Source organism: Pelodiscus sinensis, chromosome 6, assembly GCF_049634645.1.
Source record: "Pelodiscus sinensis isolate JC-2024 chromosome 6, ASM4963464v1, whole genome shotgun sequence".
Taxonomy (NCBI): domain Eukaryota; kingdom Metazoa; phylum Chordata; order Testudines; family Trionychidae; genus Pelodiscus; species Pelodiscus sinensis.
The window spans coordinates 110,992,072-111,016,319 of record NC_134716.1 but is presented as its reverse complement, the minus strand read 5'-3'; the positions used below and the strand labels follow the sequence as shown (position 1 = coordinate 111,016,319).

The following is a 24,248-nucleotide window of genomic DNA, read 5'->3' as shown; positions in this document are numbered from 1 at the left end:
CGAGCCCCCAATGATGTTGAAGGGCTGGCTGGGGAATGCTATCTGCCATATTCAACCCTTCTGGCCTGTCTGGCTCTGGCCCTTCTGGGGGCCCAGAGCTGGCTCCACCCAGGGCCCAGTGAAGATTCTTATCAGCCCTGCTAGAGTGGGAAAGGGGAGCTATAGAGAGGATAAAAGGAAAGGTTTCCTAATCCCACAGAAGCAGTGAAGAGTAATTTATGATCTGTTGAGGCAATAGTCAACTTGTATATACCCCTTCATTTGGCTTTCACTGGCTCCTGTTGCCTTGACAGTCTGGTTGCTGTAGGAGCCGTACCATCCTCGTCTTATGTAGGAGTTGCTGTGGAGAGGACTCTGCATGAGTTGTTATTGCTTCTCATTCCAAGATTTCTCTAGAGTAGATACCAATCGTTTGATTCACCCATTCCTGCCAGCTCCTAAAGTCCTGTGGAGGAAGACTTACCATGGAGTGCTCTTACCCATGCAATGGTGTCCATGGGGAGATCTAGAAGGGGTACTGTTGCAGAGGCCACTCCTCCCTTTCCCAATTGTCAGAGGGAATTTCACTCACATTAGATTCACTGTCCCTATGTTAGCAGCAGGAGCAAGTCAGTCTAAGTGATTTTATTAGGCATTATAATCGACAGATATGAAAAACTGCCTTTAATGATGCCGTAATAAGGGGGTTCCAAAGAATACCGTTCCAACTTTCAAATTTTGTTATACCAGAGCTCCAAGTACAAGTTTAATCAATTGGTGTATTTATTGTTGGTTTCCTGTAGTTAATTAAAAGAACCTTAGAGTGGAGACACTAGCTTTACAGTGCCTCTCTTTCTCTCTCAGCAGCTGCTTGCTAGGATATGGTATGTCAGAGCAGAATTAATTTAGGAATTCTGGATCTTTATAAGAGAAAAATATCAGAAATGCATCAGAAAATATCAGAAAAATATCTATGCATGCATTTTCGTTTTTTATTTTCGTGGTGTTAGCAATGAATGAGACTTAAAGAAAATGGTAGCACTTTATTCTGCACTTTAAAATATGTATAACCGATTAAAATAAGTCTGTAAATACTGTTATCCTTCATATGCAGTTATACTAGAGCAAGCATCTTTCTGAAGCCATGTATGTGATAACATATGCATAGTGTGGCGTTTTAATGTAGTTGAATGTATTTAAGATTTAGCACAAAAGTGTGGTATTTTTTTCATGAACTTTCTAATAGAGTTAATGATCATGCTCAGCAGCAAAACAAGGTTCTGTCATTTGTATATATTCTGCTAGATGCAGTTGTTAGATTTCTATGAAAAAGGGTGTTGTTAATGGTCAGGATTTTATTGTCAGGTTGAAGGAAACAGGGAGGCATTTTAATTTTGAATTACCATAAACAATTATTGTATAGGTAGTCATTTTTCCTTCCAGCATATTTTAATTCAGCTTATGAGAAAGATGGTTCTACGCAGAATTGAGAAATTACATCTAATGATTAATACAGTGATGGATGTGGAGAATCACCTTTTCCTTAAGAAATAATAAATCAACATTTATTTTATGTTGCATTTATTTTGTGTTGGGCTTTTTACTTAAAAGTTTGCAATGTCAGTATCATACATTTAATAAAGTGTAATTTATTTAAAATATCTGTAAATATTTTCTCATAATATCAATAATCTGCATTACAATATGCTTTTTCTTTCTAATATTTATTTTGTATCATATAAACCTATTAATCTGTTTCCTATGAATTAATTTTGAAAATATTCAAATTATTGCACTTAAAATATAAATTTGGGATCTACAATTTAATAAAACTTAATGCATTTCACCCATATATTTAGAATTTAGAACTGTTATTCATTTCAAGTGTCTATCTAAAAAGCACTTATTCCTTTTAGACTGCAGTCAACAGCCCTTATTGTATTACATAAGTATTCTGAATACATGCCACTTTCTTCTAGTAATTGTTTATAATTCGGTATATAGAGGATGTTTAATCATGTTTCTCTTTAGCTACATAGATTTTAAACATATTTTAGAGAAAAAATATAGGGTTTTTTTACTGTTATTTTACTGTCTTTTGCTTAATGTTAGCTGTATATGTATGTTGAATTACTTTCTTTTTAGGGTGCTTTCCTGCAGTGGTAATAGTGTATTGTGGGAAGTGGAACAGGGTAGTGTCCTTCCCATGGCTGTATTGATTTGCCCTTCAGCTGTTTGCAGTGCATAGAGAACCTAAGGCCTTGTTGTTGATTATCTACACAATGTCTCTGTGAACATTATTGACCCACTGCTGCTTACTGCCTGTGGCTCTTGATTTTTCACACCGTCTCCATGACACTCATAATAAAACATACTATCTTATTGCTACTCAGCTCTGGAAACCAACTGATCTAGCCTTAGAACAACTGCTACATTTCTGGAGAACATTTATTGTATGTGGAGTAAAATGTTGTAGCAATTTTAAGATTGTGTCTTGTGCTTTGTTTTAGCAGATCCTATATACCAAGGTTCAACACCGCACTATAAAATTTTATTTTGTTTAAAGGAAAGAGGATCTTACAAGTCTTATATTGTATTTTTGAAAATGAGAATGAAATTGTACATGTGGTTGTAGCAGAACTTCTTTTGAAACATTTTCCTAATGAAGGGCACTTCAAAAGAGTAAATGATAAATATACGTGGTGAAGATGTTAATCTGAGATAATTTTCAGAATCTTAGAAACTTGAGTGATGGATACTAAAATAACTATGATAGATAGAAATCTCATTAGGTACACTTTGCCTTTCTCTTAATTAGCTGTCAGCTTTTTAAAAAAAATTATCCATATATTCTTTGTAACATGATTTTGTAATAATTTATTATAATCCACCAGTGTATTAACACTATTATAAAATGTACTTTGGGCCAGTTCTGTAGGATACAATAGTATATTTTTTTCCATAAAAGTGATTATTTATTATTTACCTGTAATTAATTCTGTTATGTTTAAAATTTGTGTAGTGTTTAAAGTATTCTGAACCTAGTTCTGTTTAAACTGGAGTAAATTAACAGTACTATATTCTTTTAAAATAGATACATTTTGAAAAACATTTTGAAAAATGATTGCATTTATTCAAGTTTTGGTGTTGTCTTAACTTAAAATTTTTTGCTTTGGTAGGAAAATAGTTTTGTCAGGAAAAAAATGAAAAAATTCTTTTAAAAGAAATATTATGCTGAAGCAATCAGTAAATTTTAAAAGATGGCTTCTCTCTCAGTTCATAAGGATGTGCCCAGTTTCACCAGGTGATGAGCAAGCTTTCTGTGAAGTACAGAGCACTATGTCCCAGGAAGGACCATAAAGTACATCTATACTATGCACTTATTTTGAAATAAGCTATTTGGAATTATAAGCCCCAAAATAACTATTTTGAAATAGACGTTATTTCTTGTGAAATGTGGGTTACTGATTTTGGAATAAGCCTGTTATTTCGAAATAACAGGCTTGCATGTAGATGCAGTGTAGATGTGCCCATAGTGTCTTGTAAGATTAAGTTCTCCTTCGAGAGCTACCCCTGTGGGTGCTCCACTCAGGTCAAGAGGTGTCTCAGCACCTTTGATTGGAGATTTTCTCAGCAATAACCCTCCTCCCACTAGACTGTGTGTGTGCTCTATTTGGATGAGCTGTCAGTGTATAAATAGTGTATGCAAAATCAGGACTCCTCAGGTCCTTCTCTACTGTTCCTGGCCAGACAGAAAACAGCAGTCATGATGCCCACCTCAGCAACACTGTTTCTTAGAAAAACTTAAAAAACAACAATGGTCCTGTAGTACCTTACAGACTAACAAAAATATATAAATAGTGTCATGAGCTTCCAGGACCTCTTTTAAGAGACTGGCAGACAACTTCAATATTATTTTAGAAGTCTCAGAATAACCAGCATGAGCTCACAGACATATCACTAGCCACTTCCTCCTCTAAAATAGCGCTCTTCATTAATGCAGCCATCCTGCACTTGCGCGATTGATATGGGAGACATCTGCCTCTATCACACCCATGAGCAAGTAGTTAGATCAGAAATACTTTGTTCCCTCTAAGGACACCGAATTCCTATTTACACACCATGCTCACAACTTGCTAATAGTGAAAGCAGTTAACCAGAATAACAAACAACAGCAACAATTCAAGACTACCCCACCTGACAGAGATAAGAAAAGGGTGGAAGCATTTGGGCATAAAGTATACTTCTCCTTCACTTTGCAGTTCGGGGTGGCTATTATATGGGGCTATTAATGAAATGCAACCAAAATACAAACTTTCATTGAGGATATCTCAAGACAAGAAACTGCAATTTCAGGCACTGGTCTCTGAAGAAAAACTAATATCTCACATAGCACTCCAAGCCACACTAAATGTCACCAACACAGCTTCCAGGTGCACAGCTATAGCTGTAGTCATGCATCATGCACTGTGGCGCTCATCTTCCTCATTCTGACGGGAAATCCAGACCACAATAGAGGATCTTCCATTTGATGGTCTCAAACTCTTCACAGCCAACACCAGTGAGGTCCTCCACTCCATGAAGGCACAAGGACTTATCCACCTCGGAGCCATAGAACTAGTAGCTACTCACCACAGGGGGAAAGGATTTATTCCTGTTACTCTTTACAGAAAGGAAAAATGGAGGATGGTGACCCATTCTAGATTTCCGGGGTCTGAACAAATATATATAAAAACAAAAATTCAGGATGGTCACTCCACAATAATTCCAGCACTGGTGCATGGAGATTGATTTTTCAGCTCTCAACATCCAAGATGCATCCATATTTGCACTTTACTATCCAACTGGCACACAGTCACTCAGATTTATGCTTGAGAATGACCATTATCTATACACTGTCCTTCCCAGTGGTCTCTCCACAGCGCCACAGTGTTTTCAAAGATAATGGCAGTGGTTACAGCATATTTAAAGAAGCAGGATCTCATAATTTTCCCATGCCTGGACTATTGTCTGCTGAAGTCTCCAACCCATTTTCGCACCCTCCATGCAACATCAATGACAGTGCAGTGATTCCAAAACTTGGGCCTACAAAATAAACTGAGACAAGTCAACATTAACACCTGCTCAACAAATCCAATTCATAGGTACCTTTCTTGACTCCACCACTGGTTGAGCCTCACTGTCACCAGATTCAGAGTATTCTGCAATCTCATATACACTATTCACATCAACCTGCAGGTCATGGCTCGCAACTGCCTCTAGCTACTGAGACACATTGCAACCTCCACCGTTGTCATGTCCAATGCCCGCCTGCACATGAGATGCCTTCAAAGCTAGCTAGTTTCATTATACAACCCGAAATGGCACAAATTCCTCAAGTACTTCGTAATGACCACTACACTCAAGGACTCACATTGTGGTGGATGTCCCCACTACACATATGTGAAGCGGTTTCTTTCCAACAAGACCCTTCAACAATTGCCATCACAATGGATGCATCCCTCACAGGATGGAGAGCATACATAGGACAAACCCCAACACAAGGACTATGGTCCATTTCTGAAGTTATCCTCCATATCAGTCTCCTTGAGCTCAGAGCTGTACGCTGTGCCTGCTTACACTTTCCTCCCTTGTCATCAAAGGCTACACTATAAGGATCATGACAGACAGAACATGTATGCTACACTAAGTGAACAAACAGGGTGGAGCTCATTCCCACTCCCTCTGCACGGAGGCCATCAAACTCTGGAATTGGGGTCTCAAATACATCACCATATCCCCTACACACCTACCTAGTATCCAAAACACCTACCTAGTATCCGGACAATCTCAATCAGTGCTTTCCCATATAACACAAGTGGGAGTTGGACAGTACTGTCCTACACACCATTTCCCAATGCTGGGAATTTCTCCAGCCCAACCTATTCACAACAGTCCAGAACAAAAAATGCCCAGAATTCTGTTCCAGTGCAGGCCTAGGATCACACTCCAGAGGGGTTCTGCCTTGTTCCCATGGACTGACATGTGAGGATTGAGGATTTGCAAATTGAAAACACACACACACACACACACACACACACACACCCCTACCTGTAGTTCAGATCCTGAGCATACCTTGTACATTCAGTGGCTTTAGGCCACCCCTGCATTTGCCTGATGCTTGGGCAATTTGGGTGATTGGTCCCCCAGGACATACTGGAATAGCCTAAAAGTTTACTTAATCTATACCATTTACCAGCAGTTCCCAGGATTCATTCCAGCAGCATAGGGATGTCCTGGCCATGGCCCAATGCCAGAAGCCTTAGAAAGTAGAGGTGTAGGAGTTGTCATAGGTGAGGGTGGCCAAACGTACTGATCCTCCAAGCTGTATATGACTGTCTTCAGAAGTTCAAGAGCTGGGGCATGCCTGCCAGGGCTTGAGGCTTCAGCTCTGCTGAGCTCAAGCACCAGTAGCTAACTCCTGCTCTACAGGGCTGAAATCTCAAGACCCACCTCCCTGCTGAGCAGAAGCCAGAGGTAATGTATTAGAGACACATGGTGTCACATGCCGCACTCTTCCTCTTCCCAATTTTTCCCAGATTTTGCTGGCCCACTCAATCAGACAGTACTGCCAGGCCCCCTCCTTCCATGGCACCTCGTGGAGTTGGCAAGCAGGGAGCTGCTGGGTAGAAATATTGGCAAACAGTTGAGAGAGCTGCTGCTTTTGCTGCTGCTTTTTCCCAAGGAGGTGAAGCAGTGGCTCCTCTCTGCAGCTCCCAACTGTCTCCTGCTGCCTTATGTCAGGGAGCTATCACCTGGGAGCTAAAGGAAGGGGCCAATGAATAGGGGAGGGGCCAACGAGGGGGTTGTAACTCAACCTATTAGGAGGGGAAATCTTTAAATTTTGCCCCTTCCCCACTGTTAGCAGGCTCCAGCCATCTCTGGAAGAAGCCCCTCGCCCCATCATTCCATCACAGGACAGAAATTCTGAGGTCCCGAACCCCTCTCCCAATCTGGTAGGTGGAGAATGGCGGGCTCTGGGAACCACATTTTACTGTAAAGGAGCTATATGTGGCTCATGAGCCACAGTTTTGCATCTCTCATCATAGCTTTAAGCCATCAGAGGAATCTTGGGACAAAATTCTCTGGTGTTAGAGCTGTATTTTTAATTAGCCACAATATACTTGAGGATTTAGATAGAAAAATAGGGCAGAGCAAATGTGATATCCATGTTAACTTTAAAATGCTTCTTTTTAGACATATATGTGTTACTTCTACATAAATCATCAAGGAAAGATCTTAAATTAGATAAACACATTTTTTTGTTTAATTTTGTTAATAAAAATCCATGAAAACAGCAGTTAAATAGAGTTTTTCATTAATTTTTATGGTTTTAGAAAGATATTAACAACTCTTCTAGAACTGTGTGGTGATTTACAATGGCTTTCTAGTTTATTTACTTAGCAAATGCGTAATGCAGTCTTAATTGCTTTTATGATCTGAGCAAATAACTCACAACACATTTTTTATTTTAACAATTTCCCCAAATACACTCATAAATTGAAATTATTTTTCTTATGTCTTTTGCATCTATTGATGGTAATTATTTAAGATTTGGAATTCAGATATTGGTACAGGTTGGGCTTCCCTGGTCTGGCACCCTCAGGACCTGCGTGGTCCTGGATCGGGGATTTTGCTGAACCAGGGGAGGTCATTTCTGCCTCCCCCGACACCAGCCCCCTCCAGTCCCCTGGCCTGCTCCCCCCATTGCCCTGTCAGCTCCCATTGCAGTGCCCAGAAGCCCCGCTGCCTCAGCACACACTGGGCTCCTGCTGCAGCGCCCCCCCATCGGACTCCCACTGCCCTACTGGGCAGCCCCATTATTGCAAGGGTCTCCCGCTGCCCTGTCAGGAAGCCCCGCTGCTGCATGTCTATCTCCCACTGCCCTGCCAGCCTGTAGGGCTCCCATGCACTAACTCTCCACTGGGACTCTCTGGTCCTGGAATCTCCATGGAGCGTTTCAACCTGTAGTATTTGTGGAACATTCCCTTTTCTCAAATATTTTTTCCAGTGAAAGTAAATCGAAAAGGGACAAAAACGTGGCTGAAATTAATTCATTTAAACATTTCAGTGTAATATTTAGCATTATTTTCCCAGTTCTGTTCATTGTTCTACTTGCATTTTCCTTTCTGAGTTGACCTTTAGGTTACAGCTGTACTCAAGTGTGATTTCCCTGCCTGCATACTGATACTCGCTCTAGCTCCCATTGAGAGAGTATAGCTGTAAATAGCAGTGCAGACATGGTAACAGAACCAGTGGCAGCAGACACACAGCTTAGTGAGTATACACTTGTCTGAAATCATGTGTACCTATTTGGCATGCTCAGGCTTTGCCTCCCTACCTGTGCTGCCGAGCCACACTGCTACATTCTCCAGTAAACAGGAAGGGGGTGGGAAACAGAGCATCTTTCTCTACTCCCCCCCCCTTCACTTCTCCTATTTATTTCGAGTTTTCATATCCCCTACTCATAACTCCTGTCATCTGAAGAAGTGGGCTGTGCCCACGAAAGCTCATGATACCATCTACATGTTGTGTTAGTCTATAAAGTGCTACCAGACCATTTGTTGTCTAGTTCATACTGTAGAAGTAGCCTTCATAGATGTGAGGCTTTGAACTCTTGGAATTCAGTAGGTATGTTTACAACATACCATAAAATATGTAGTTCTTTGTCCTTCTAGTTGTTCAGTAAAGAAAAGCTGGGGTTTGAGGGTATGAACTTGATATTCCACTTAAACCAGAATTTCAGTGGTTTGCTTGCTTGCTTGTTTTAACTTTGAAACCTCTTAAGTGTATACAGGGCTTCCTCTAACTGAGTTATCAGGTATTGCAAAGGTTAAGCCTTATCATCTGCACAAAAAAGGTTGAGGTTTCATCAAAAACTTCCATCCTCACAACCTGTCGACCACAATTTGATGATTATTATTGATTATTTCACAGCCTTTCACTCACTCTCTGCCACTGTGGGCCAGTCTTGATATACAGATAGAGCTGCAGTCCAGCTAAAATAAAACTCCATCTTGATAATGGACTGAGATGAGATACTGTTATTTGATAAAGATAATTGATGTTTCATAGAGAATTGTAAAGCTGTTCTGAGTGTACCACACCTGTGACTGTGTTTCATCGGCAAATATGGTAGCTATTTACAAAACAGAACAAAAGAACTATAGACAAACGTTCTGTTATAGCCTTCATAGAGTTTAGATGTCTTTATTTTAGAGCTCTTTTTAAAAACATTTGTCCATTTCTAAACCATAACTGAAAATTAAATAAAGTAACACAGTGTTGCTACCTTTGAGGGCCAAGAGTAGTTTATTAAAATCATGGGTGCTATTAATAAGGTAACTTGCATATTACATTCTTAAATTCTGTATTGAGGTTATCATGGTTCCTGTAAGCCTTGTATCTTAAGGTCAAAGCCAAATTCCATATTGACTTTCATTTTTTTAACATTTTATATATGCTGTGATTTAGTCTAAAAGCTCCATTTGTATTACCATCAGAAAATATTATAAAACTTGGCAAATGAATGTCAGACATTAAATGTGTCTAGATTTCTCAGATTTCTCTATCAGTTTTCACCCCATTTCTCTCAAATACAGTGCATGTTGACTGTAACCAATTACATGCATTTGTTGACTGTATGTCTTTCAGCAGCTAGATTTAAGTTGATTAAGGTATCATTCATCTTAGGTGTTGTTCATCCAATTTCTTTTAGTCTTGTTATCACCTTTGTAACCCCCTAATTAAGCAATAAGACTTGACAGGGAGTAGGGTTATCATGAGATAATGACACCCCAAGTGTGTTATGAGACACAAGGTTCAGCTGAGTGCCTTTAATCCTCTAGGGGTGTGATTATCTAATGATAAACATACCACATCACAGCTTGTTGGTATTATTGTTGTGTGTTCATGCTGCTTGTGGTTGTGGTTGAATTGCAATTTCTATTCCAAATATAATTTTTTATTGGTTTTATAAATGACAGTTTGATATGTTCTGGACTAAGCAAAGTTTCACCCTGGTAGGACTTTTATGTATTAATTTCTTAATTCATTTTGTTATTAAAAGATATAAATAAGCAAAAAAAGTGGTATGTTATGACAAGTAGAGGTTGTTTCAGATGCAACTAAACAAAAAGGGGATTTTAAACTCAAAAAGAACATGGAAACTAAAATTAGCAACTGTGTTTCTTGCCACAAAGATGTCTTCAGTCAGTAATCTGAAATAGAAAATGTAACTTTTCTTACCTTTATATTAGGCACATTTTATTTAAAAAAGAAAATCCTAAACGTTTTCACATTACAAACAGTGTTGGTCCTCTTTGTTAACTTGATCTTATGTTTTTTCCAAAAGAAATTTAGAAGTAAATCTTTTTTGAGATTTTTTTGTTATGGGGACATAGAGTTATTTAAAGCAAATAGCCTACAACATATGCGATCTTTATTGCATTCAGATTATGAAACACTGTTTAAAGGACTAAAATTTGAAAGTTAATATATTTATTGTTCATTAGGCTCTTTCTTATGTGTTTAAGGCACACGCTAAGGGCATTACAAACACATATCTATTGCATAGCCTGGGACTGCTTTAAAACATACCCAGATTTTGTTAAATTATCATATTTTGAAAATGGACAATGCATACATTGAAGAGATTTCATTCAATTAAATAATGTATATTGGTACATGAACGATTTTTTTAAAGGAAACTGAATTCTCCCAGAACTGTCTTCAGAGTTGGGATTATGATACAGCCCAAGTCAGTTGTGCTTAGGCTGAGGCTTTTTCCCCGCTCTGTTGTTCAAGTAAATTACAGATTTTGACTTTGTGGTAGTTTAACTTTATATTCTCTTACTTTTTTTAGTTTTGCATTCTCTGTAGATATATACAATAGGTTTGACACGTGTTTACCATATCAGACTCTGAGTTCTCTGATTAAATTGTGAAATAGAAAACATCTGGCATTTGATGTGTATAATACAGGTTGTCCCTTCATGGTCTGGCACCTTTGGGACCTGGCTGGTCCCAAACAAGGGAATTTGCCAGACCAGGGGAGATCCCCTGTCACTGGCCTCCCAGGAACCTGCTGACTCTGCTTCTGGCCCCAACCAGCCCCCATTGCCTTTAGCCAGCTGTGCTGCCAACTCTGGCTGGTCCCGCATCCCTGGGACTCCCAGATATGCCATCTGAGCCCCCAGCACAGGTCTCCTAGCCACGCTGTGGGGCTCCTAAGCCCCTGTCACACTCCTGGCTGTACCATCGAAGCTGCCCATACTGCCTGTGCCCCTGCTACAGGGCTCCTAGCTGTATTGCGGGGCTCTCTGCACCACCTGAGCCCCTGCCACAGGACTCCCTAAGTTGGCCAAGCCCCTGCCACAGGGCTACTCATGCCTTCAGAGCTCCCTCCTGCAGGACTCTCGGCTGCATTTCAGGATTCTTGTGCTGCCTGAGCCCCTACCGCTGTTCCCTGTAGCGATGTGCTACCAGTAGAACCCTAAGTTCTCCCTAAGTAGCACATTGCTACAGGGGGCAGCTGTGTACAAGCCACAGGAGCTTCCCATGTGACCTGAGTCCCCTCTGCTGCGGGATTCCCTGCACTGCCTGAGCCCCTCCCACAGGACTCCTGGCAGCACCACTGGAGCTCCTTGCCTTAGCAGACCCCTTGCCACAGAGCTTCTTATGCTGCCAGAACCCACTGCTGCAGGGCTCCCAGCCACATCACGATTCCCCACGCCACATGAGTCCTCCTGTGCTGTGTTTCTCACTCTGCCTGAGCCCACTGCCCACAAGTGGCCTCCCTGATCCTGGGTTCTCTTGTCCAGAAACATCCGTGGTCTTGCCGGACCATGGATGTTGCCAGACCAGAGAGTCCCAGTTTACGGAGGTATAACCTGTACCAATATTTGGTCGCCAGAAACCACTCTGAGATCACCAAAAGCAGTCACCAACCACTGAATTGTCCTATCCCTGAATGGGTAACAGGTTTGTATAGGCAGCTGCTGAGGAGCTGGATTTTACAGATTGACTGATCGTAAGAGCCTCGCTGAAAAAGAAGATTAGAATCACCAGAACTCTTATAATTTTGTCCATAATAACTTGAGTGCCAAAAGGTGGTAGATATGGGAAAAGACCCTCTTTTATGTTCTTGTGCCTTTGTAGGAATTCTGGCTTATGTCTTCCCATGAACTCACTTCAAAAAGAGTAAATTTCCTTGTCCAAGTGCATCTACACCTCACCCTTACATTGAAATAAGCTACATAATTTGTGCTATGCAAATTGCGTAGCTTATTTCAATCTTATTTCAAAATAAGGTGCTATTCTGAAATGTCCCTTAACTCTCGTGCAATGAGGTTTACAGGGATGTTGGAATAGCGAGTCCATTATATTTCAATATAACAGTTTTGCTCTTAAGATGCAGAATAGCTATTTTGGGATACCGGAGGTATCCTGAAATAGTTCCGCTGTGTAGACATAGCCTTAGTGTTTCACTAGTATTCTTGCGGCTCTCCTGCACAGTTGTGAGTCTGGAAGTGAGGTAGAGTAGACCATGACTTGGTCCCACTTAACTCTTTTTACCCTCATTGCAGCAATACTTACTTGAACTGCTTTCTGAAGCTGCTGTCAGATTCTTTATAAGCCTCATTTTGACCTCTCCCTCCCCCTCTCATTTACGTCTTATCCTGGAAAAAACACCCTTTACCCTGAAGGAACATTTAAAGTTAATTGGAGACTTTTTTTTAAAGACTGATGTTTTTCCAAAATAAATTCTCAAAACTTCTGCTTTGTTATGTACATTCTTTCTCAATCATTCTTCATACGCTGGCAGGGTTGAATAGGAAAACTTTGACTTATTAGATGTAAAAACTTTGAAGCTGTGGGAGCTACATGAAGTGATCTATGATAATAAACACTAGGATAGGTCTTGAGGAATTCTAAGCACCATTAAAGTGTCTATAGAATTTTGGGTAGAAAATATGTTCTTGCGGTATGAAATTAAGGCAAATGATATTTGATTACATGCTGAGAAACTACACGCTTAGATAATTTTACACATAAAACATATGACCACACATTGTTGCATAATATTGTATAATATTTCTCAACAGAACAGACTATAAAGTATGTTGGATCATACCAAGAGTGAAGGGAGCATTGATCAATTTTTGCCAGAAAATGTCACAGTAAAGGTCCTGCATTGCAAATATACCAGCATAAGAGAGGTTATTAGGTTTTCCTGGACAAGTATTTGAAGATGGCAAAAAAGTCTTTTGCAAAATATTCAGTTTTGTTCTGGATCATCAAAGGAATTTGGCAGTTGTATACTACCTCACGAAATCATAGAAGCATTTAAAGAGAGAGGGTATATTATGGATAGAATTGCAAAAAATGCAGTGTGCTCTTTCAGCATGTTTCAACAAAGTCACGGTAGCACAAAGTTTGTTTGGATGTTGTCCATGTCTGATTCTTAACTTGTGCCCCTGCTAACATACTGCTATCTAAAATGAACAGTCTGTGCACCCATTTCTAAACATTTCAGTTTAAAATGATGGCATAATTTCAAGAGGTTACCAGTTTCTAGAGGCATATCTCAGAGATGTCTACAACACTGAGAAATAAACATAAGGACAAACTGAAGGATAAATACGTGCTAATTATATTTGATTAAATGGCTGATGATGAGGGCTGCTGTATATTTAATATTTTACTCATATTACTAGTGAAAGGTAGTACTGGGAAGGCATCTCCCTATCTTGCTGACACACAAATCACAGCACCATATCTCAGTTAATACCATGTACATGGAAAAAGTTTACAAAACTGTACTATCTGGCTTGTTTTCCAATGGCATTCACATAACGTGCTATGCTCACAGAATCAATCTGATGGGGAAAAGTTTTCATAAGCTATTCAAGGATGTCAGTGTACTGGTAAAACCTTTCCCATACATTTTCTATATGGAAGGGGGCAAGCTAAAGGTTCCCAGTGCAACAGTGGTACCCGAGCCAGTAGTAACAAGATGAAACAGCACTTTCAATATGGCTGCTTTGCTGAATAAGAAATGAAGGGGGTGACAATTTGGCACTGTGTTTATTTTAGTAACTTGGAAAAGTGCTGTCAGATAGAAACCCAGTGTTTAATGGGAAAGATCACATTACATTTTATCAATGAATTGCTCAAACCAGTCATTAACATAATGGCCACATTTGAAAGCCAAAGACCATGCACTCTCATTGTGAGAAAATGGAAGAACTGCTGGTTTTCCTTTATGAACATACTGGCTGTGTCTAGACTGCATCCCTTTTTCGTAAAAGGGATGCAAATTAGACATATTGCAAAAGACTTTATTTTCCGAAAGATCCGCGTCTAGACTGGTGCTTTTTTTCCGGCAAAGCTCCGATCCGGAAAAAAGCGGCAGCCATGTTTATGCTAATGAAGCAGGGGGGATTTAAATCCCCGCTTCATTTGCAATTGCAATATGTCTAATTTGCATCCCTTTTACGAAAAAGAGATGCAGTCTAGACACAGCCTCTCAGTTTTTGGTGGAAACCACTCAAAGATTTTGCAGGTCTGAAGATGTCAACAAGATAACAACTGAAAGCAACAACTTAATCAAAGTAGCAAGTTGGGTGCACCCGTCCCATTCAGCTGTTGATAAGTCAGCTGAAGTACATCAGTGACATTGAGCATGGACAGCCCAAAGTTAAGTTCCTGAAATGTGTAAGAATTTTCAAACCCAGAAAAGTTCTTATAATGTCTCATGTCAGGGAAGATTATGCTTCAATTCCTGGCTTCAGTGACATTTCAGCAGTTTGCTTTGTATACTGGGAAAGTGACATGTGACGTGATCAAGAGTGCTTCTGAAGTCAGGGGTTATTGACATCGACATGTTTTGATAATCAGGAGCCAACCATCTTCCGAATTTGAAAACGTTAGCTTTCAGAGACGTAAATGCTGCAACAAATTCAGCTGACGCTGAGCACAGCAATTCACTATATAATTGTCCTCTTCTGCTTGGAGGCATTCTTTTTCTGAAGACCAACTTAAAGAACTTTGCTTCAGTCTTGAAATTTAAAAAGACACCGTGTTAACAAAAACATCCATTGAGTTAGTCTTACTGATGCTTTATTTTATTTTTTTATTTTTATTTACTTTCTGTGCTGGTGTTTTGATAGGCAATGTGAAAGAAGAACCCAAATATAAGTGTGCAATAATATTGCACACAAGGACTCAAAGTATTTTTTCGTGTAATTGTTTTTTGCTTTGCATTTGGTCTTTGAAAATATGTGAGCATATAACAGGGCTGGGCAAAATATGTCTTGGGGGGCCAGATCAGGCCCGCCAAGCTACCGGATCTGGCCTGCAGACCACCCTGCCGCGACCCTGAGGCACACAGCTCCTGTGATTTAAACCACAGTCTGTGCGGCTCGCTGCTCTGCAGGCAAGGAGAGGCTTTCTGTGATCTCTCCACCCCCAGCCCAATCCTCAACTCTTATTGGCTGGAAACAATCATCCAATAGGAGCTGAGAGCTGGGATGGGGGCAATGCAAGCTCCTGACGGAAGAATCCCAAGTGTTGTTACAGGCTGGGCACCAACTGGCTAAGTAGCAGTTCTGTAGAAAAGGACCTGGGGATTACAGTGGGTGAGAAGCTGGATATGAGTCAACAATGTGCCCTTGTAGCCAAGAAGGCTAATGGCATATTAGGTTGCATTAGGAGGAGCATTGCCAGCAGATCTAGAGAAGTGATTATTCCCCTTTATTCGGTTCTGGTGAGGCCACATCTGGAGTATTGTGTCCAGTTCTGGGTCCCCCACTATAGAAAGGATGTGGACGCATTGGAGAGGGTCCAGCAGAGGACAACCAAAATAATTAGGGGGCTGGAGCACATGACCTATGAGGAGAGACTGAGGGATTTAGGTTTGTTTAGTCTGCAGAAGAGAAGAGTGAGGGGGGATTTGATAGCAGCCTTCAACTTCCTGAAGGGAGGTTCCAAAGAGGATGGAGAGAGGCTGTTCACAGTAGTGACGGATGGCAGAACAAGGAGCAATGGTCTCAAGTTACAGTGGGGGAGGTCTAGGTTGGATATTAGGAAAAACTATTTCACTAGAAGAGTGGTAAAGTGCTGGAATGGGTTACCTAGGGAGGTGGTGGAATTTCCATCCCTAGAGGTTTTTAAGTCTTGGCTTGACAAAACCCTGGCTGGGTTGATTTAGTTGGGATTGGTCCTGCCTTGGGCAGGGGGCTGGACTTGATGATCTCCTGAGGTCTCTTCCGGCTCTATGATTCAAGCCTCTTCCCTCTCCCAGAGCTGAGAGCCACGTGGAGGGAGCAGTCTACAGATTCAAGGATTCTGGGGCTGCAGTAGGCAGGAAGTCTAGCCTGCCTTTGGGATGCTGCAGGGCTGCTGGCCAGGAGACACTTAGGTAAGTGCCTTCCAGAAAGAGCCTGCTTCTAGCACCCCTGACCTCCTGCATCCCAACTCCCTCTCCAAGATAACCATCCAAACCCTCTGTACCCCCTTGTCCCAGGTACAACCCCCTCCTTCACCAATCCCTCCCTCAGTCCTCACACCATCTCCTGTATCCCAGTCTCTTACCCCGTGCACCCTTCTGCACCCAACCTCCACCCTAGACCCCTCATCTCCTTCACAGAAAAGTGTGGCCCTTGACCACTTTCCAAAATCTTGCAGTGGCCCTCTACCAAAAATTACTGCCCACTGCTGGCATATAATTTACTACAGAAAAGGGGTCAGTTTTCTGAAAGTTACAAAAACTTACTTTTAACAGTGTTATTTAGTTTTAAAAATCACATCTGCTGGGTGACTTTTTCCCAGAGTAACAATGAAATATACCAAATAATTATCATTAAATAGCTACAAAAGTGATTATCCACATGAAGGACAAATTGCTCTATTATGCCATTTTCATGTATTGGGAAACCCTATTGCCCTGTTGTGCTACTGAAAGGCTACGTCTACACTGGCCCCTTTTCCGAAAGGGGCATGCTAATTTTAAACTTCGTAATAGGGAAATCCGCGGGGGATTTAAATATCCCCCGCGGGATTTAAATAAAGATGTCCGCCGCTTTTTTCCAGCTTGTAGAAAAGCGTCTAGACTGGCCTGATCCTCCGGAATAAAGCCCTATTCCTTCGAAGTAGGAATAAGAGATCCTCCGGAATAGGGCTTTATTCCGGAGGATCAGGCCAGTCTAGACGCTCTTTTCCGGCTTTTCTACAAGCCGGAAAAAAGCGGCGGACATCTTTATTTAAATCCCACGGGGGAAATTTAAATCCCCCGCGGATTTCCCTATTACGAAGTTTAAAATTAGCATGCCCCTTTCGGACAAGGGGCCAGTCTAGACGTAGCCAAAATGTGAAAGCGTTCAATACTTCACAGCAAAATTCTGCATTTACTTTTACTGATTTTGAATCACAAAATCTTGACCTTTCTTATAAATATGAAGGGGGGGGTGAGTCTTTCATTTTCCCCACTAACTTGTGTGAATGGGATCAGACACCTTGTATATCTGTGAACATATTGTCATTGTTTAGCTAGTTATGGCTTGGAAATAGTGCTGTCATGGCATTTTAAAAAATTAACTAATTTCACATGATTATTCATGCTGTTAATAATAGAATACCATTTATTTAAATATTTGGGTGTTTGCTACATTTTAAAAAATATTGATTTCTATTGCTACACAGAATATAAAATGTATGATGCTTTATATTTATTTTTTATTACAAATGCTTACACTGTGAAAAATAAAAGAAATAGTATTTTTCAATTCACCTAATACAAATAGTAGTGTAGTCTCTTTAACATGAAAGTTGAACTTACAAATGTAGACTTATATACAGAAGTAAGAACATCCAGAACAAAGCAATATAAAACTTCAGAGCTTACAAATTCACTCAGTCCTATTTTTTGTTCAGCCAATCACTCATATAAATGAATTTGTTTACATTTGCAGGAGATTACACTGGCTGCTTCTTGTTTATATTGTCACCTAAAAGTGAGCACAGATATTTACATGGCACTGTTGTAGCCAGCATATCGAGATATTTACCTACCAGATGTGCTGAAGATTCATGTGTCCCATCGTGTTCCATTCCACAAGACTTAGGGTATGTCTACATTACCCCGCTAGTTTGAACTAGCGGGGTAATGTATGCATACTGCACTTGCTAATGAAGCCCGGGATTTGAATTTCCCGGGCTTCATTAGCATAAGCGGGGAGCCGCCATTTTTAAATCCCCGCTGCTTCGAACCCCGTGCAGCGCGGCAACACGGGGCTCGAACTAGGTAGTTCGGACTAGGTTCCTATTCCGAACTACCGTTACTCCTCGTGAAACGAGGTGTACTGGTAGTTCGGAATAGGCACCCTAGTCCGAACTACCTATTTCGAGCCCCGTGTAGCCGCGCTGCACGGGGTTCGAAGCAGCGGGGATTTAAAAATGGCGGCTCCCCGCTTATGCTAATGAAGCCCAGGAAATTCAAATCCCGGGCTTCATTAGCAAGTGCGGTATGCATACATTACGCCGCTAGTTCGAACTAGCGGGGTAGTGTAGACATACCCATAGAATCATAGAATACTAGAACTAGAAGGACCTTGAAAGGTCATCAAATCCAGTCCCCTGCCCTCAAAGCAGGACCAAGCACTGTCTAGATCATCCCGGACAAATATTTGTCTAACCTCTTAAAAATCTGTAATGATGGAGATTCCACAATTTCCCTAGGCAATTTATTCCAGCGCTTAACCACCCTGACAGGAAGTTTTTCTTAGTGTCCAACCTAAACTTCCCTTGCTGCAGTTAAAGCTCATTGTTTCTTGTCCTATCATTAGAGATTAAGGAAAATAATTGTTCTCCCTCTTTATTGTAACACCTTTTAGGTTTTCAAAAGCTGTTACTATGTCCCCTGTGAGTTTCCTCTTTTCCCAATTCTTTCAATCTTCCTTCATAAGTCGTATTTTCTAGACTTTTAATAATTTTTGTTGCTCTTCTCTGGAGCGTCTACAGTTTCTCCACCTTTCCTGACAAGTGGTACCTAGAATTGGACACAATACTCCGGGTGAGACCTAATCAGCACATACTAGAGTGGAAGAATGACTTCTCATGTCTTGCTTACAAAACTCCTGTTAACGTATCCTAGAGTGGTTGCTTTTTTCCAGTAGTGTTACACTATTCACTCCTATTTAGCTTATTGTCCACTATGACCCCTAGATACTTTTCTGCAATACTTTTTCCTAGACAGTCACTTCCCATTTTGTACGTGTGAAACTGGTTGTTTCTTCTGACGTGAAGTACTTTTCATTTGTCCTTATTTAATTTTATCCAGGATGATGATGGTTTCTTCAATAACAATCCAAAGCAGTGCAGACCCAACACATGTTTATTTTCATCATCTGAGTCAGATGCCATCAGCAGAAGGTTGATTTCCTCTTTTGGTGGTTCAGATTCTGTAGTTTCCACATCAGCGTGTTGCTCTTTTAAGATTTCTGAAAGCATGCTCCACACCGGACTGGCCAATAATTTTTGAGCAGGGGCACTTCAAAAAAATTTTGACATTGTCGTGGGCTGTCCCGGATGGGAAGCCTCTGATGGAAGGGATGGAGCCTTTACATAGCAGGAGCTGAAAGGATTCACACCTCCCCTGTGGCTCCCAGGCATCACGTTAGCTGGAGATGGGAACTGCAAGCCCTTTTAATTCCTTCTATTGAAAGGGCTCACTGTTCCTGACACTGCTAGCACATTGCCTGAGAACTGGGGACATGCAAGCCTTTTCAACTGCTTGTCGAAAGGGCTCGTGCCTTCCATGGGGCTGTTGCCTGCCAGTCATGGGGAAGGCGGCGAACCCTTTAAATAGAAGCAGTTGAAAGGGCTCCCACAGCTCTGGCTCCCAAACAGTGCGCTAGCGGGTGGGGCCTGGAACAGCCACACGGGCCGGGTCAAAGCCCTAGGTGGGCTAGATCCAGCCTGCTGAGTGACTTTTGCCCACCTCTGCTCTATACCTTGTCCCTCACAGATTTTGGAAGGCACTTCAGATTCTTAAACCTTTGGTTGAGTGCTGTAGCTGTCTTTAAAAAAATCTCACATTGGTACCCTTTTTGTGTTTGTCAAATCTTCCGTGAATGTTCTTAAAACAAACAGCATGTGCTTGGTCATCATTCAAGACTGCTGCAACAATAAATATATGGCAGAATGTGGGTAAAATAGAGCAGAAGACAAACACTTCTCTCCCAAGGAGTGAGTTAATGCATCATCAGCATAGAAGAACATCCTTTGGAATGATGGGTGAAACGTGAAGGGGAATAGGAACATTTAGAATACCTGGCATATAAATATCTTGCAATGCCATCAACAAAAGTGTCTTGTGAACATTTGTTCTCACTTTCTGGTGATATTATAAATGTAGACAAACTTGTTTGTCTTAGCAATTGGCTAAAGAGCCAAGGGGACTGAGTGGACTTGTGAGATTTAAAGTTTTGAACTGTTGAGTTTGGGGGGAGGGGTTGAGTGCAGTTATGTAATAACAAAAACTTCTATTCTTGGAAGTTGCACTTTCACAATAGATATTGTACTACAGTACTTGTACGAGGTGAATTGAAAAATACTGCTTCTTTTTTTTTGAATATTTACACTCAAATAATATGAATTGAGCACTGTACACTTTTTTCAGTATTGTAATTTAAATCAATATATTTGAAAATGTAGAAAAACATCCAAAATATTTCATCAATTTCAATTGGTATTCTGTTGTTCAATAGCACAATTAAAACTCCAATTAATCACGATTAATTTTATTAAGTTAATCGTGTGAATTAATTTTCATTAATTGTTAGTCCTACCTGAAAAGCATATAAAGAGTAACTATTATAGTTCAAAGTTAACAGAGATATTCAGCCTGTGTTTTTGAAACTGTACACGCCTAGGTTCTACTATGAGCTTTGCAGATATTTGTGCTGTTCATAATGGAAAGACGATATCCTCTATCTAGTTATTAGACTGATTTTAATCCTTCTGCATACCACCAAATCTGATGAAAGTTCTCATTATGAGTCCAATTCTGCATTCCCTACAGAGCAGAACCTCTCACTACATTCAGTGTGATATTTGCCTGCAGTAGAATCAAGCCCTAAATAGATACTACATATAAATGCACAGATAGCAGGTTTATCTACATGGAGACTCCAGGAATGTTAATTGGAATCAATTAAATTTGTGAATGTGAAGTGGCTTAATTAAACCACATTAAACTCCTGTATGAACATTATTAAAGTGGCCTTAATTTGGTTTTCCTTGATTTACTTCCAAAGATTTGTTTGATCTCAGTTCACTTTGAAAGTGAATTAAGATCAAATGAGTTAAGGCCACTTTAATTTCTATTTCACTTATTTCTCTATTAAGTAACTGTCTAATTTGTAGGGAAGTAGTAAAAGAATCTTAAAGGCATAAAAATAGTGGAATTGAAGCTCAAAATCTTTCAGAGATGAAAGGCTGATTTATAGACAAAGTATGAAAAGGGGAATTAGATGTCTCACTGGGGGTAGGCATAGGAATGATACAACCTGATGAGACATCCGTATACCATCACTTCAGCTTCTTTCTGTATCCTTCTGCTCCCCCCAATATTTGTCACTATTTTATTAAAGCTATAATCTCTTTGTGGCAAAGATTATCTTCCGATATGTTTGAAAAACACCCTAGCCAGCATATTAGTTGCCTAAATACTGTCACAAATCTTTCCCGTTGTGTGATGTGGGCATTACTACAATATAGATGTAATTAAAATAATTGTTTCAATGGCTTACTATTGGAAAACTAATTTATGAACAGCACCAACATGATGTAGGGTTAAGTGGTTTGCTGAAGTCAGTGGCACTACTCTCGAATAAATTTGCATGCATACGAAATGTTTGCAGGATCAGGCCAGCATAAGGTGATATTTGTGATATACAAATGGTTTCCTTTCTATGAAGAGTTGATTTTGGGAGGTTGAAGGGCATAAGTAAGCCTAAATACTAAATATAATTTTTCTAGAGTGCTTTTTCTGATTAAATCTAACAGCTTAATTTTCTTCCTTTCTATTCAGAATAGCTGTTCATAGTGATTAATCAGTTTAATCAATTAAAATTGAAGTCAAAATTAAAACTGGCCTGTGTAAAGCAATCTTAAAACTGTAGTATCTGAATCTATAAAGAGCTCATAATAGAAACAAATAATTCATCTCACTGAGTAACCGCTCATTCTTAGTGTATCTGTTAAGCCAGTAAGTCCTCTGTAATCATTTTTTAACCTACCAGTTGCTCTTAGATATGTCAATAGTGAAGAGCATCCTAGTGAATGATGGATAGCTCTAGGAGAGTAGGGTGGGCTATTTTTATGGGAATAGCTGCAGTGCGCATTACTTTTGAATTGGAAGATTCTACAGATGATCTAGATGAGTCTTTGCACATAAAAATCTTACTGTGCCATACGAAAACAGAAGACTAAAAAGAAGTCTGAGTTTGGTTCCGTGTATTTTAAAGTAAAAAATATTGTTGAGCACGTACTACGCTAAATTCAGTGTGTAATTCTGAATAATTTTCTTGCTCACTACAGAAATAAACTCAGTGTTTCATGGTCAAGGAACTCATTGAATAGTTTGTCTACTAATTTCAGGGCTTAGATAGTAGCTTTAGGTCTTAAAAGTTATTCTTCTATAAGATCAAAAATTGATAAAACCATTAAAGTTGGCATGAATAACTTGCTCATATCAAATGGCTTTTTAAATTATGAAGTATGATCACTAAATGGAGTGAAAAATCACTATTAACAAATGCAATGTTTACAGACAGGAACAAAAAGAGCTGAATAGACTGCAACCTGTAGCTATCAATATGTTTGCAGACACTGTTACAATGACTAGTTCAGATGAGATGAACTAGTCATTAGCAGAAACACACAATCATGCATTGAAGATAAGATAATTGTTGAACCTAGCTCTTTAATTTACAGACCAAAAGCCTGCCTTTTCTTACCTGAGACATGCTGGGGAGGGAGTAAAAGCTGTAAGCCAAACAATAGATTCCATTATGCTATTGTCTGAGCAAGAGGGTACATTTGGGAGAATTCTTGGTACATTGCACTTCCACTCTCAAACAGTGCTTCTCTACCCGTGGCCTGCTTGCAGCCCAATCAGCACACAGCTGCAGCCCATACCTGAAGGTCATACAAGTAGTATATGTCGGCTACATCCACACAATATATAACATACAGGGAGCTGAATAGGTGGCCCACGGTGGTAAATAGATTAAGAACCATTGCTCTAAAATATGCCAGTTTGTAGCCCCTCTGACATGTACTGCCAGGCATACTAATATGCTTGAAAGACTAGGACCACCTGGAGCTTGTAATTTAGCTCACTTAAGTAGTGGACAGGCTCCCAAGAGCAACTCAAACAGTAGGTATAAATGTAGTCAACAAAAGAGTAGGAGAATGGAAAAAGGTGTTGTGGGGGAAACGTGCACCTCCTCCCACAGCCTTAGTATTTTCACATCCCCCACAATACAGCTATGCATTTTCCTACAGCAATACATCTAGGATCCCGTTGCTTAGCTTTTCCTATGTGAGATTGCTCTTCTAATGCTAGGTTATGCTGTGCAAGAAAGAAGGCTCTTCACCACCTGCCACACCCACAGATACTTTTCTCCCCTAGGATGCAGTAGTGTTACACCTGAACTTTCTTGATTCTACAATTAAGGAAGGTTTGCTCATTTTTATTTAAACATGCATAGTCCAGCAGCAAACCCCAATCATGTAAAACAAGTCAACAAGAAAAGTGTTGCAGAACAAACCACCTCCATTTTCTCAGCACTCCCGTAATAACGTTTAGAAAAGAGTGGGTTCAGTAACACCCACTTGACTGACCAAGTGGTTCTTCTGCAGTGAGGTGTGCTACCATAAACAGCTCTGTAAAAGATTAAGCTTCAAGTACAACATTATAGCACCTGTTTCAGATAATGGTATCAGCAGTGATGGTTCTCTAATGGATAGGTGCTGGACTTTTCCATAAGCATGCTTTTTACTTGCTGGTGTTTGATGAGTTTGTTTAAAGGAGGCTGCATATTCTCCTTTCACAGCCGGTGACATCTCTCTGTGAGGAAAAGTGAGCAAGAATGGATATTGAGAGTATATCAATGACTAAGTGATCAGAAATGCTCTGAAACAAAAAGGAAAAGACATTTTTA

The 24,248-nt window shown here is 40.2% G+C and overlaps 1 protein-coding gene across 3 annotated transcripts in view; it reads left to right on the top strand.

Annotated features, from left to right (window-relative positions):
* The window catches only part of WDR7 (WD repeat domain 7), a 352,131-nt gene that overhangs the window by 294,924 nt on the left and 32,959 nt on the right, over positions 1–24,248 (top strand). The window lies entirely within an intron of this gene.